The following is a 10,827-nucleotide window of genomic DNA, read 5'->3' on the forward strand; positions in this document are numbered from 1 at the left end:
AATGTTTTAAGAGGGGGAGAAAAAAAAAAAAAAAAAAAAAAAAAAAAAAAAAAAAAAAATCCTGGCTGCTTCTAGTGAATGCTTCTAATCGTAAGAGATGTTATTTGCCCTGAGTTCCTGGTGGTTTTCAGTATCTGACTGAAAAACCACGTGTCCGGGATTCTAGTTGAAACACTCCTTCTTTTGCTGTTTCCAACTCACTCTCCATAAATTATTTAGAGCTGCTGCTGGCAATGCTTTTCTTCCAGGGCTAATTGTAGGGATGCCATCTGCACAGATGTTGCAACCGTCCTGCTGCCTCGTGAGACAGTTTGAGTCCAAGAAGTTTCACAAATATGTGTTTTTTTAAACACTGGATTCTACAGAGAACTCAAAAGTGTATTAACTAAATTTTTGTTTTGACAATGCCATAAGATTCTGTAAAAATCTGGAATAAATATAGGTGAAGAAGTCCTTTCCAAATCAACAGACTGATATGCCTATATTTTAAAAGAAGTAGCTATATTACTTTAAAACACGGGATGTATTAAAAAGTAAGTCAAAATAGATAAAATGATCTAAAGATACTATTTTACAATTTATCACAGGCCTTTCTGACAAACAGAGAAACCTTTTAAATAATCCAAGTTATACCACTTTAACCATTTTATTCCAAAAGAAAATATCTCTCCAAGGGAACCACCAGAGCTGTGGAAAAATTTTAGCCATTAAGCTCCTTTTTAGTACACTGTCGTGACCCCTATGAGGACCATTTTGTGTCCTGGCTCCAGACACCACATAAAAACACATCGAGGGCTAAGCTCCTGTGTCTGCAGGCTACTTGCTTCTGCACTTTGAGTTTGGGAGGCCGTAACTTGGTGCTACATTTCCCATTAGGGCTCCACCCCTAAACCAGAGTCATCTTCAAGTTTTTGCAACTTCCAAATGAGTGAGGCCTGAATGAATGTATTAGTGAGGCCGCTATTCAAACATCCCTTGGATTAGGTGAAAAGGCTAAAAACAGAGTGATTTTCACGAAATGGGGATGCAACTTGATTTCATACAGTTGCGGGGCTGTCCTATCTTGCTGTCCTCATGGAAGTCCCCAAATCGGGCAGTGTATGATAAGTCTCCGACGTACGAATGAGGTCCGACCCGAGAGCGCGTTCGTTAAGCCCAATTTTTTCGTTAAGTACAACAAAGTTAGCCTAGGTACCCGACTAACACATAGCTATATAGTACTGTACTGTAATAGGTTTATAATACTTTTCACACAAATAATACATAAAAAACAAACACAAAAAATAAAGAAAACATTTTTAATCTTACAGTACGGTCCCTTGAAAAGTACAGCAGTACAGCTGGCATACAGGGGCTGGCATGGAGTGAACAGGCAAGAAGAGTTACTGATTGGAGGAGGGAGAGGAGGTGGGAGATGGCAGAGCTGAAGGATCGTCAGCTGTAGGAGACGGAGGGCAAGCTGCAATGTCACTCACGCCTGACGCTGATGGCACAGCTTCTGGTTCCTTGCTGGATTCAATTCCATCTACCCTCCTGAAGAAACGATCCAGTGATGTCTGGGTAGTAGCTCTTTTTTTCTTATCACAGATGACACGGTAGCACTGGATTGCATTCTGAACGGCTGCCGCAACCTTCGTGCACCGTTCCGTGTTCAGGTCCTGTGCCTCAAACGCTAACAGCGCCGCCTCCAATAAAGAAAATCCCATGCCATTTCCTGCATCGTGAATCTCTTCGGTTCTTCTGCTACTTCTTCTTCCTCTTGTCTCTCTTCATCCTTTCTCTGGGCCTCCGTTTCCATCAGGTCCACTGTCTTTTCGCGTCGCTCCACTCTCGCAATTATTTTCACTTTTGTTTTCCATCGTGACTGCTTGGAGCTCCTTAGCACTAACAGCTACATCACCACTGCTTTTACACGTGCTTCCGGACATCCTGGGCTTTAAATAAAGATACTGTACTGCTGTACTCAATACAGTACTATAAAGTACACAAAAGCACAACCGCTTGTAGTGGATGCATGCACATGACAATGTATGCCAGACACGTGAACTTACGTGATTGGACGTGCAAACACACGTTCGCATCTTTAAAAGTTCACACCTTGAAGGTCTGTATGTAGGTGACTTAGCGTAGTTGATCTAAAGGTTCGGGAGCAGTTACATGATGGAACAAAAGGTCAATAACTAACTCAAATGGCAGTGGGCGCTAACCCTGGGACGCATCCCTCGCAAATCCCTAACGCAGCTTCACCTCTCTTTTCTCCCCTCTTCCTCTCCTTCCCGATTTCCCTTCACTGCCCTAATCCATTTCCTCTCAACCTCTCTATTTCCCTCCCTGCCCTCACTTAACCGGAACCAGTCCTGGATCTAGGTATGTCTCTTTGAGGTGGCTGATAGAAACACTCATGATTAACAAGAGATTAGGTAAGACGACGATTCATGAAGAGAATAAAATAAAGCTTGGGTAAAGCCGTTATACAGAAAAGACATATTAAATCCTCTAAAATGGTTAACTGTGAGTCCCAAATTTTGCTGAACTTAGCAAACAAAGCAAAAAGGGAGGCAGTCAGTTTCAAGATCACTGTCAGTTTCTGTGGATAATATGGCTCTTCCAGGTACTAAGAGCTGAAAGAAACGTCTCCTACAGAGGCTTATTAATAAGGAAGGCTGCGATGCAATGGACCTCAACATCCTTGCAATAAAGGCAATACTGGGGGACTTCCCTGGTGGCGCGGTGGTTAAGAATCCGTCTGTCAATGCAGGTGACACGGGTTCAAGCCCTGATCCGGGAAGATCCCACATGCCACCGAGCAACTAAGCCCGTATGCCACAACTACTGAGCCCGCGTGCCACAACTACTGAAGCCCGCATGCCTAGAGCCCGTGCTCCGCAACAAGAGAAGCCACCACAATGAGAAGCCCGCGCACTGCAACGAAGACCCAACATGGCCAAAAATAATAAATAAATAAAATAAATTTAAATAATTAAATAAAAGTAGGTGAGTTGAATGTTTTACATTTCTTGAAGGAAAAGCTTTCTCTAATTTAATTGGTTCTTAACTGTTTAACATTAACCCTCAATGGATTTCTCTTCTGCAGGCCCTTAACTTTCAAAAAGTCGCTTTACTACAATAAAATAACCTGTTCTCTTCTTTGTTTGGAAATGAACACATCTGGAGTTAGCGATACGGCAGTGTCCTGTATAGGGCATTTCTTTCCACAATTCTTGACGGAAAGAGAGTAGCTGCCAATTTTTAAATCCATTTGACAATAAACACAATCAAGTCAGCTCCCTGTTTACAACGTGGATCTCTCCATATCTCTGGGCACCCCCGGAGTGACTGCCCAGGCCTGCTGAGTGATACCGCTAGGCTGACATAAAACATACAGATGGATATTTAAGGGAAACTGGACTTGGACTTCCCTTGTAAGAAAAGAACCCATACCCTTCTTACCCTTAATGTTCATGGGCTCTTAGACGGTGATGAAAGCTACAAATCCTTTCCCAGAAAAATACATACATACAAAGTTTTGCATGTAATTTCAGGAGACTCAGAGCCATGGGACATCTATGGATTCCAGGCTCAGAACCATTTCGTGAGGTAACATCTCAGCAGACCATAAAAACAGAATGTTGGGTTGAAGATGTTTTGGAGGGCTTCCCTGGTGGCGCAGTAGTTGAGAGTCCGCCTGCTGATGCAGGGGACACGGGTTCGTGCCCCGGTCCGGGAGGATCCCACATGCCGCGGAGCGGCTGCACCCATGAGCCATGGCCACTGAGCCTGCGCGTCCGGAGCCTGTGCTCCGCAACGGGAGAGGCCACAACAGTGAAAGTACATTTGTATTTCTTTAACATATGACTTTTCTGAACCTTATTATTCGAACGTGCAGTCTAAATTGCTGGGGAAAGCTAATGGTAGGTGTATCTCCTAAACTTATCTGAACCTTTTTTTTTTTTTTTGTAGGGGGAGCTTCTTATAAGCATGTCCTGTAAGTAACTCCCACAGAAGAGTTTAGGAACTGAAACTAGTCCTAAAGAATACCATGATAGGGCTTCCCTGGTGGCGCAGTGGTTGAGAATCTGCCTGCTAATGCAGGGGACACGGGTTCGAGCCCTGGTCTGGGAGGATCCCACATGCCGCGGAGCAACTGGGCCCGTGAGCCACAACTACTGAGCCTGCACGTCTGGAGCCTGTGCTCTGCAACAAGAGAGGCCGCGATAGTGAGTGGCCCCCGCTTGCCGCAACTAGAGAAAGCCCTCGCACAGAAACGAAGACCCAACACAGCAAAAATAAATAAAATAAATTAATAAACTCCTACCCCCAACATCTAAAAAAAAGGATACCATGATATAGACAGTCTGAGTTATGAAATTCCTGGTCCACTTTCATCAACCACAGACCCCAGTAAGGTTATTTAGGTTAATGGTGAATGTCTCCCAGGGACTAGTATGGGAAAGCGACCCCACATCTGTTCCCACCGTCTCCTTTCTTCCTTCTTAAGAAGCTCCTCCTCTTATTGCTTATGGTTCAGTCAATTTCTCCTCAGACAACCTTTGACACGTACACCACCTCTTTAACCCACATTCTCCTTTCCCTTTTCATTGCCGTAACTCTTCGAGATACTAAGAAGGATTTCTCTCACTCTCTCTCTCTCTCCTTTGCTCAATTCAAGAATAAAAATAGGATTGTAATTATCATGGATAATAATAATGGGTTATGTTATCAAGAAACTGAAGTTATTTACTCTCTCTGGGTTTATTCCTCTAAAAAGTGAGAGCTGGACTTTGTAATTTCAGAGAATCATTTTGGGTTCTATCCTGTGAAATAAGAATCTTCACCAAGAAGTTTCCCTTGACTGAAGGTATTTTACATACACATTTATTTCTATTCAAGCCGCATATTTAATATTCAATATTCAAATGTGAAGTTCACTTTTTTCCATTTGTTTTGGAACATGGAAGTGTAGGCCATGTATTTATATATCATGTAGATTAGGTAGTTCAGTGTTTTACAGTTTGTATGTGATATATGCATGCACGCACATTATTTTGATTTTTTTCTCCTGCAAATTCAGAGTATCTATTATGGATTCAAAAGGTTTTTGTCCTCCGTCTAGCCTGGGAACCTACCCACCATTTGTTGCACTGTTTATCTGGGAAATATTCAACTGATTTATAAGCGTTTAGAACGTCATCAGTTTTAGGCTGGGCCCTTCCTCTTTTTTACATTATTAGATAAAACATCTTTCACACACACACAAATGCCAGCGGCAATGATGCTGGCTAGAATGGAATGAATGGTCTCTTTCACTAGAAAAGACAAAAGGGTGTTTAAAGAAATTTTTTGTTGAATATTCCAAACCACAGAGTGAAATATTAAGGACTTGAATCATATTTTCTGAAAATGGTCCTAGGGATTGCTAGTCAGCACCCATTTAAAGGTCTGCTGAAAGGTAACGATTCTGGTGTGTCTTCATTTAAAATGGGACCGTGAAAACGAAAGCATGGAGTGAGCCTTGTTATGCGCTGCTGCGGCTTCAGAACGAACGGTGCTTTCTTCGGGAACATGAGAGTTAAGGGTGAACATCAGCACAGTACACCTGCCCAGCATCCCTTTCCCGGTCCCTGGCCATGGCACCGTGCTTCTCATTTGGGAGATGCCCTGTGCTCAGTTCAGGTGGTTCTCACCACAATTCTTGTCTCCAGGGGTGGGTGAGCCAGGTCTTGCTAATGAGAGTACTACCCCTCCTTATTCAAGGGATTGGAAACATGAGTCAAGCGGGGCCAGTAAGGACAGAACATTTCCTGGAACTACTGGGAACGAAGTGCTGTCTTCTTGGAGATATTTGCTAAACTGGCAAAATAAAAGCCTGGAGCTTTGAGCGGGTCATCTTGCTACTGCGTCAGGAACCCCTGCCCGAGAATAAAATCAACAGAGAGGAGAGGAGAGCCAAGAGAGGGAGAGACAGGTTTCTAATGACATCACTTGAGCATCTGGAACCAGCTATACTTGAAGACAACACCAAAACTGGACTTCACGAGAGTCAATAAATTCTCTTTTTTACAGAAGCCAGCTTGAGTTGGAGTTCTGTCACCTAAAGCTAAAGGAAGAGCCTAAGGTGAATCCATCAACTGAAATGTGGATCCTTTTACTAAATAAATCCTGGTTAAATTCTGCTTCCACAGACACACACACACACACATACACAAATCAATATCATTAAACAGACCTTAGTGGTAGTACATAAGAATCGTTCGAAGCTCTCTATAAAACATGGGATAAATTTTGGCAGAAATCAGCTGTCATGCTCACTTCAAACATTCTGATTACCCAAATAAATCAGAAAAACAGAGAAAGGTATACTGAGCTCCTGCCTAGCTAGCAATCTGCTGTTGTGGATTAAATGCCTTCAGAAGTATCCGAACTCACTCACGCCTTAAGTTACTGCCACATTGACTATCGTAACGACAGATATATCCCACACGAGAGAATCATTACAGAACACTGCGATTTAAAGAGAATTATGAATTATCTGGTCCAGGGACTTTCGATAGGTTTTGACTGTGGCCCACAGAAAGAAACAGAACCCAGTACACACACACGTACATGCGTGCACGCACACACACCCCTGAAACAAAATCTTCCCGAATTGCTACTTGCCCATGCTATGAGCAGTGCGTTCCGATTTTAACAACTGATGATGCTGACCACTAAGTTAATTTCCTGACCCACTACTAATAGGCTTAGGAAACAGGTAAGGCACCGATCCAGGACTGTAAGGTGAGTTACCTACGATTTCTCATTCACTTAAGAGACAGAGCTAAAACAAAAACCTAGTACTCATCCTACCATATTATATTCAAGCAAACAGCTGTTACCTATACACATTCCTAGACGGCAAGCTTCTGGCCAATCTTAAGAAATCCCGAAAGGCTCGATTGAGACCCTGCTATTCTACACTGACACAGGCCAAGACTTTTAGGGCCACTTCGAGACCACTTAAATGGAAACCCAAATCCCCTACGGACCTTGAATGGACCTGAATGGGAGATCCTGTGGAGTTTGTGTCTAAATCACCAACAGGGAGGACTGAACTGAATGTATGCTTTAGAACTTTCTTGTTACATTCTTCTCACTCTATCCAAGGAGTAACACCACGCATATAATTGTTTCGTTAACTAACAGTATTTATGAAACTCCACCTCCCAGGTTCCATTACGCTAGGGGTAGTCGGGGAAGATACACCTTCAGTGCCACCCTGCACTGCAAAGAGCTGCTCACCTAATCTGGGGGATGAGGGGAAAGGGTTCATTAATGAGATCAGGCGTGAGTTGGGCTCAGAGAATAAGGAGGAAGAATTTTAAATGGAGAGCAGGAATGCAATACACGCTGAGTAGCTGCTGGTGGACGGGGGAAGGCGGACTAACAGAGTGGGATCAGATTTGGAGGGTGGTGAAAGTCAGAAGAAGAAAGGTGAAAAAACATAGACTAACTGGTCAATGTTGGTACTTGATAAATGGTAATTTAATATATTTGGAGGCACTTATAACAAAGAAAAGTCGGTCTTTTGACTTCAGGACAATCCACTCAGGGTTACAACCATCACTGATGACCTTCATGATCATGAGCTCGTGTCCTCAGGTGAGGGGTCACCTGGCAGGTTCCCAGGTGCTTCCTAAGTGTTCAACGTGACCAATGTTAACATGCAGGCTTTAAGGTAATCCAACGCACCGTGTCTAGACGTCTCCCACCATCACCCAAACCTCACTGATGGCTGTCAGAATTTCCATGGAACATAAGAAAACGCATGGTGTGTGAGGTGTAATAAAGACAAAATTAAGCCTGTCACTTCTACAACTGACAGAGAGCCTAGAAGGCAGTTCATGGCCTGCCTCTAGAAAGTGTGGAAGTCTTTATGGAATGAATGTCATTTACTAACTTCATTCGTCCCCATTTCACCTTCCTGGACACTCACTATCCTTTTGCCTACTCCCTCTTTATTTCACCTATTCTCACTGCTTAATATGTACCTCTGTAAGCTCCCTTAAACCCCCTTTAAAAAAAAAAAAAAAAAGGTTAGGTGTACGCAAATAAACTACCTCGCGCGTGAATGCCAAAAGCATTTTGGCAAAGGAATATATAACTGAAATAAACTCCCAAATACTCTGCTTATATAGTGTGACAAGATGGCACGGTTGATATTTAACGATGAAGACCTGGCACCACTCAGGTGGTGTCTTCGTTCGAAACCATCGATGGGATACCAATATTAACCCACGTTAAGTCAGGCAGAGCAAAGCCCTTTAAATGTGAAAAGATACAGCAGGCACACTCAAACAACTGGGAAAGGGATCAGGAAGTGGACACTGCTAAGGAAGAATAAAGGACTTCCCGAAACCACTGCACCGGCTAAAGAATGGTGCCACGTTTAACAAAATGGTCTTTATTGCGAGCTTTAAATAAATGTGAAAACAACATGTAAAATCTTCCTCGAACATTTTTAAAAGGCAGCCTACAAGTACAGTTCTGTAACGTCAGAAGTTCACAAGGGCGAGGATCGAAAACATCAGAAAAATCATGACGGTCCCCAAAGGAAACTCTAGGTTACCAAAATGGACATTCTGGCAGTGCCAGAAGGTGAGGGACCTTGAGCTGAGCATCTGAATTGTAGCCATCGATACGAGGCTCATACCTTTCATGCGGGAAACTTTCAAGGTCAACTGATTCTTTAACTTCACCATCTTTCTCGTGTGAAGTAAAACCTTTTCTGTGCCACCTGTTACCCATGTTTTCTAGGACAGCCCAACATGAACGTCCTGCAGCGGGGCCAGCTGCTGTTACAGGCAGGAAGGCCCAGCAGAGCCCTCCACAGAGAACCAAAGAAAATAATAACGTGTCTCTGCATGTCTATCACAAAAGCGGAAGAGTTACCAAAAAAAAAAAAAGAGCCGAAGAGTTAATAAGGATCCTTAAAGGATACAATGTTGTTATTAACTACTGCATTAAATACTGTGTTTCCATTTAGGTTATTTGGAATACAATTAATTAGAATGCCTGGGTCCAGGTCCCTTAGGAATTCCAGGCAGTCCTCTGCTGTTTTCACCAATCGGAATTTATTGGGGAAATGCATATCCTGTAAGTAAATGCTATTTTCTAGAACATTAAACATTATTATTCCCGAAATCTAACACTAAGAAAAAGAGAAACATAAGCTTATTTGCTATCGTCTAATTTTGGGCTTAAAATAATAAATATATTTCCATAAACAAACACCATGGAAAGCGCTACGGCTTAACATATTTCTTTTTATCAGGTTCCCAAGCAACAGTTTCTCTACATGACAGATTCTGTAGGGAAACTCTCCAAACAACTCCTTTAGACAGAGAGAGAAGAGGACTCCTTTATATACAGCCAGCCATTCTACCGTATGTGACACAACTTTGGGGGATCACAATTTTTAAATTTCAGGTTTTGGCCTCACTGATGGGAAAAATATAATGCGTTCAAACAAACAAATACACGAGGCACTTCATAATTATCTGAGAGCACTTCTCATGTTTACCGTATCTGCTTTGCCAATTATATCAATATATTTCAGACTAACCAGTAGAAATCATACCAAGCAACGGTGGACAAAATCCAAAACAGGCTTTAAGACTGCCATCATTCCCTGGTGAAGTAATTGATTAGGAAGATTATTTGCAAGAGTACTATATTTTCGGAAATGTGATGGCTGCAGAAATCGACGAAGATTGAAAAATGGTCTCTAACATTTGACCACCATCAGGACCGGTCCCGACGCTGGGCCGTTACCTAGGAAACCAAAGCAGGAGAGATCTTACAAATGCAAGAAGGCCACGCGGAGCCTGGCTGGTGGAAGCAAGGGTCAACGCGCCTCTCCAGTCCCTGCTCTGAAATGAAGCAAAGCTCTCAGGAAGTTCTTCCAAACCTTTAGTCTCTGAACTCCACCAACTTTCCCCGCCCGTGTTCTACGCACGGATTAACAAAACGTTCATTCACTCCATTGGCCTGCTAGGAAAAGGCAGCCTCCAACCGCCTTGTCCCGCAGAGGCGTCTGGGGCCGAGGGCCAGTCTGTCCCGGCCACTCTCCCCGCCAAGTGGGCACTTGTCCCTGCTCCTCTCCCCTCGCCCTTCTCCCCGTGGAGCGGGCGCCCGGCCCCGCCCCTCTCCCCACGCCTGGCCGCGGGAGCGAGCACTCGATCCGAAAAGCCCGCCGCCCAGACGCGCCTCGCAAACGAAAACCAGCCGGCGGCCCCACGGGCGTCCGCGCCGCTCGCGCCGGCCACTCCCCGCACGCGCGTCCCCAGACCGCCACTCACCCAAACACTCCCACGAACTCGCGCGCACACGCGTGTTCTCACACCCACGCCAGCCCCCACCGCCTCGCAGCTACACGCGCGCGCGCTCCCGGCCTCGCTCCCCCCGCTCCCCCACTAGCTCCACGAACACGCGTGGTGCCACCCCCCCTCACCCACACTCGCTCGGTAAACACGCCGGGCGCCACGCGCACTCGTGCCTCAAAACACACTCAGTCCCTGCGCTCTCTCCATCAGCTCACGCGCCCCCTCACTCTCCCACTCGCACCGTAAACACCCGTGTCCGCACCCCCGCTCCGCAAACACGCTCACGCCCTCCCCCTCGCTCCATCAACACGCGCTCCGCACGCTCAGAGCCGACTCTCCCCTCGGCCGCACGCACACTCACTCCGACTTGGTGAGCACGACCAACGCTCGGTCGGGCTGGCGCCGAGCCGCCTCTGTCTTCCTATTCCTCCCGCGCGGCCCCGCCTGGCCCGGCCCCGACAGCCCA

At 45.0% G+C, this 10,827-nt stretch overlaps 1 protein-coding gene across 2 annotated transcripts in view; it reads right to left on the minus strand.

Moving 5' to 3' along the window:
- CAMTA1 (calmodulin binding transcription activator 1) overlaps positions 1-10,827 on the minus strand; it is an 841,285-nt gene that overhangs the window by 40,743 nt on the left and 789,715 nt on the right. Inside the window, exon 1 of one of the 2 annotated variants that reach the window (XM_024749944.1) lies at positions 10,723-10,821. The exons of the other annotated variant lie outside the window; for it this stretch is intronic. The gene's annotated coding sequence lies outside the window, so the exon portion shown is untranslated. Of the gene's footprint in view, positions 1-10,722; positions 10,822-10,827 lie in introns of those variants that run through there. 2 annotated transcript variants of the gene reach the window in all.

This window comes from Neophocaena asiaeorientalis, unplaced genomic scaffold, assembly GCF_003031525.2.
Source record: "Neophocaena asiaeorientalis asiaeorientalis breed wild unplaced genomic scaffold, Neophocaena_asiaeorientalis_V1.1 scaffold275, whole genome shotgun sequence".
Lineage (NCBI taxonomy): Eukaryota > Metazoa > Chordata > Mammalia > Artiodactyla > Phocoenidae > Neophocaena > Neophocaena asiaeorientalis.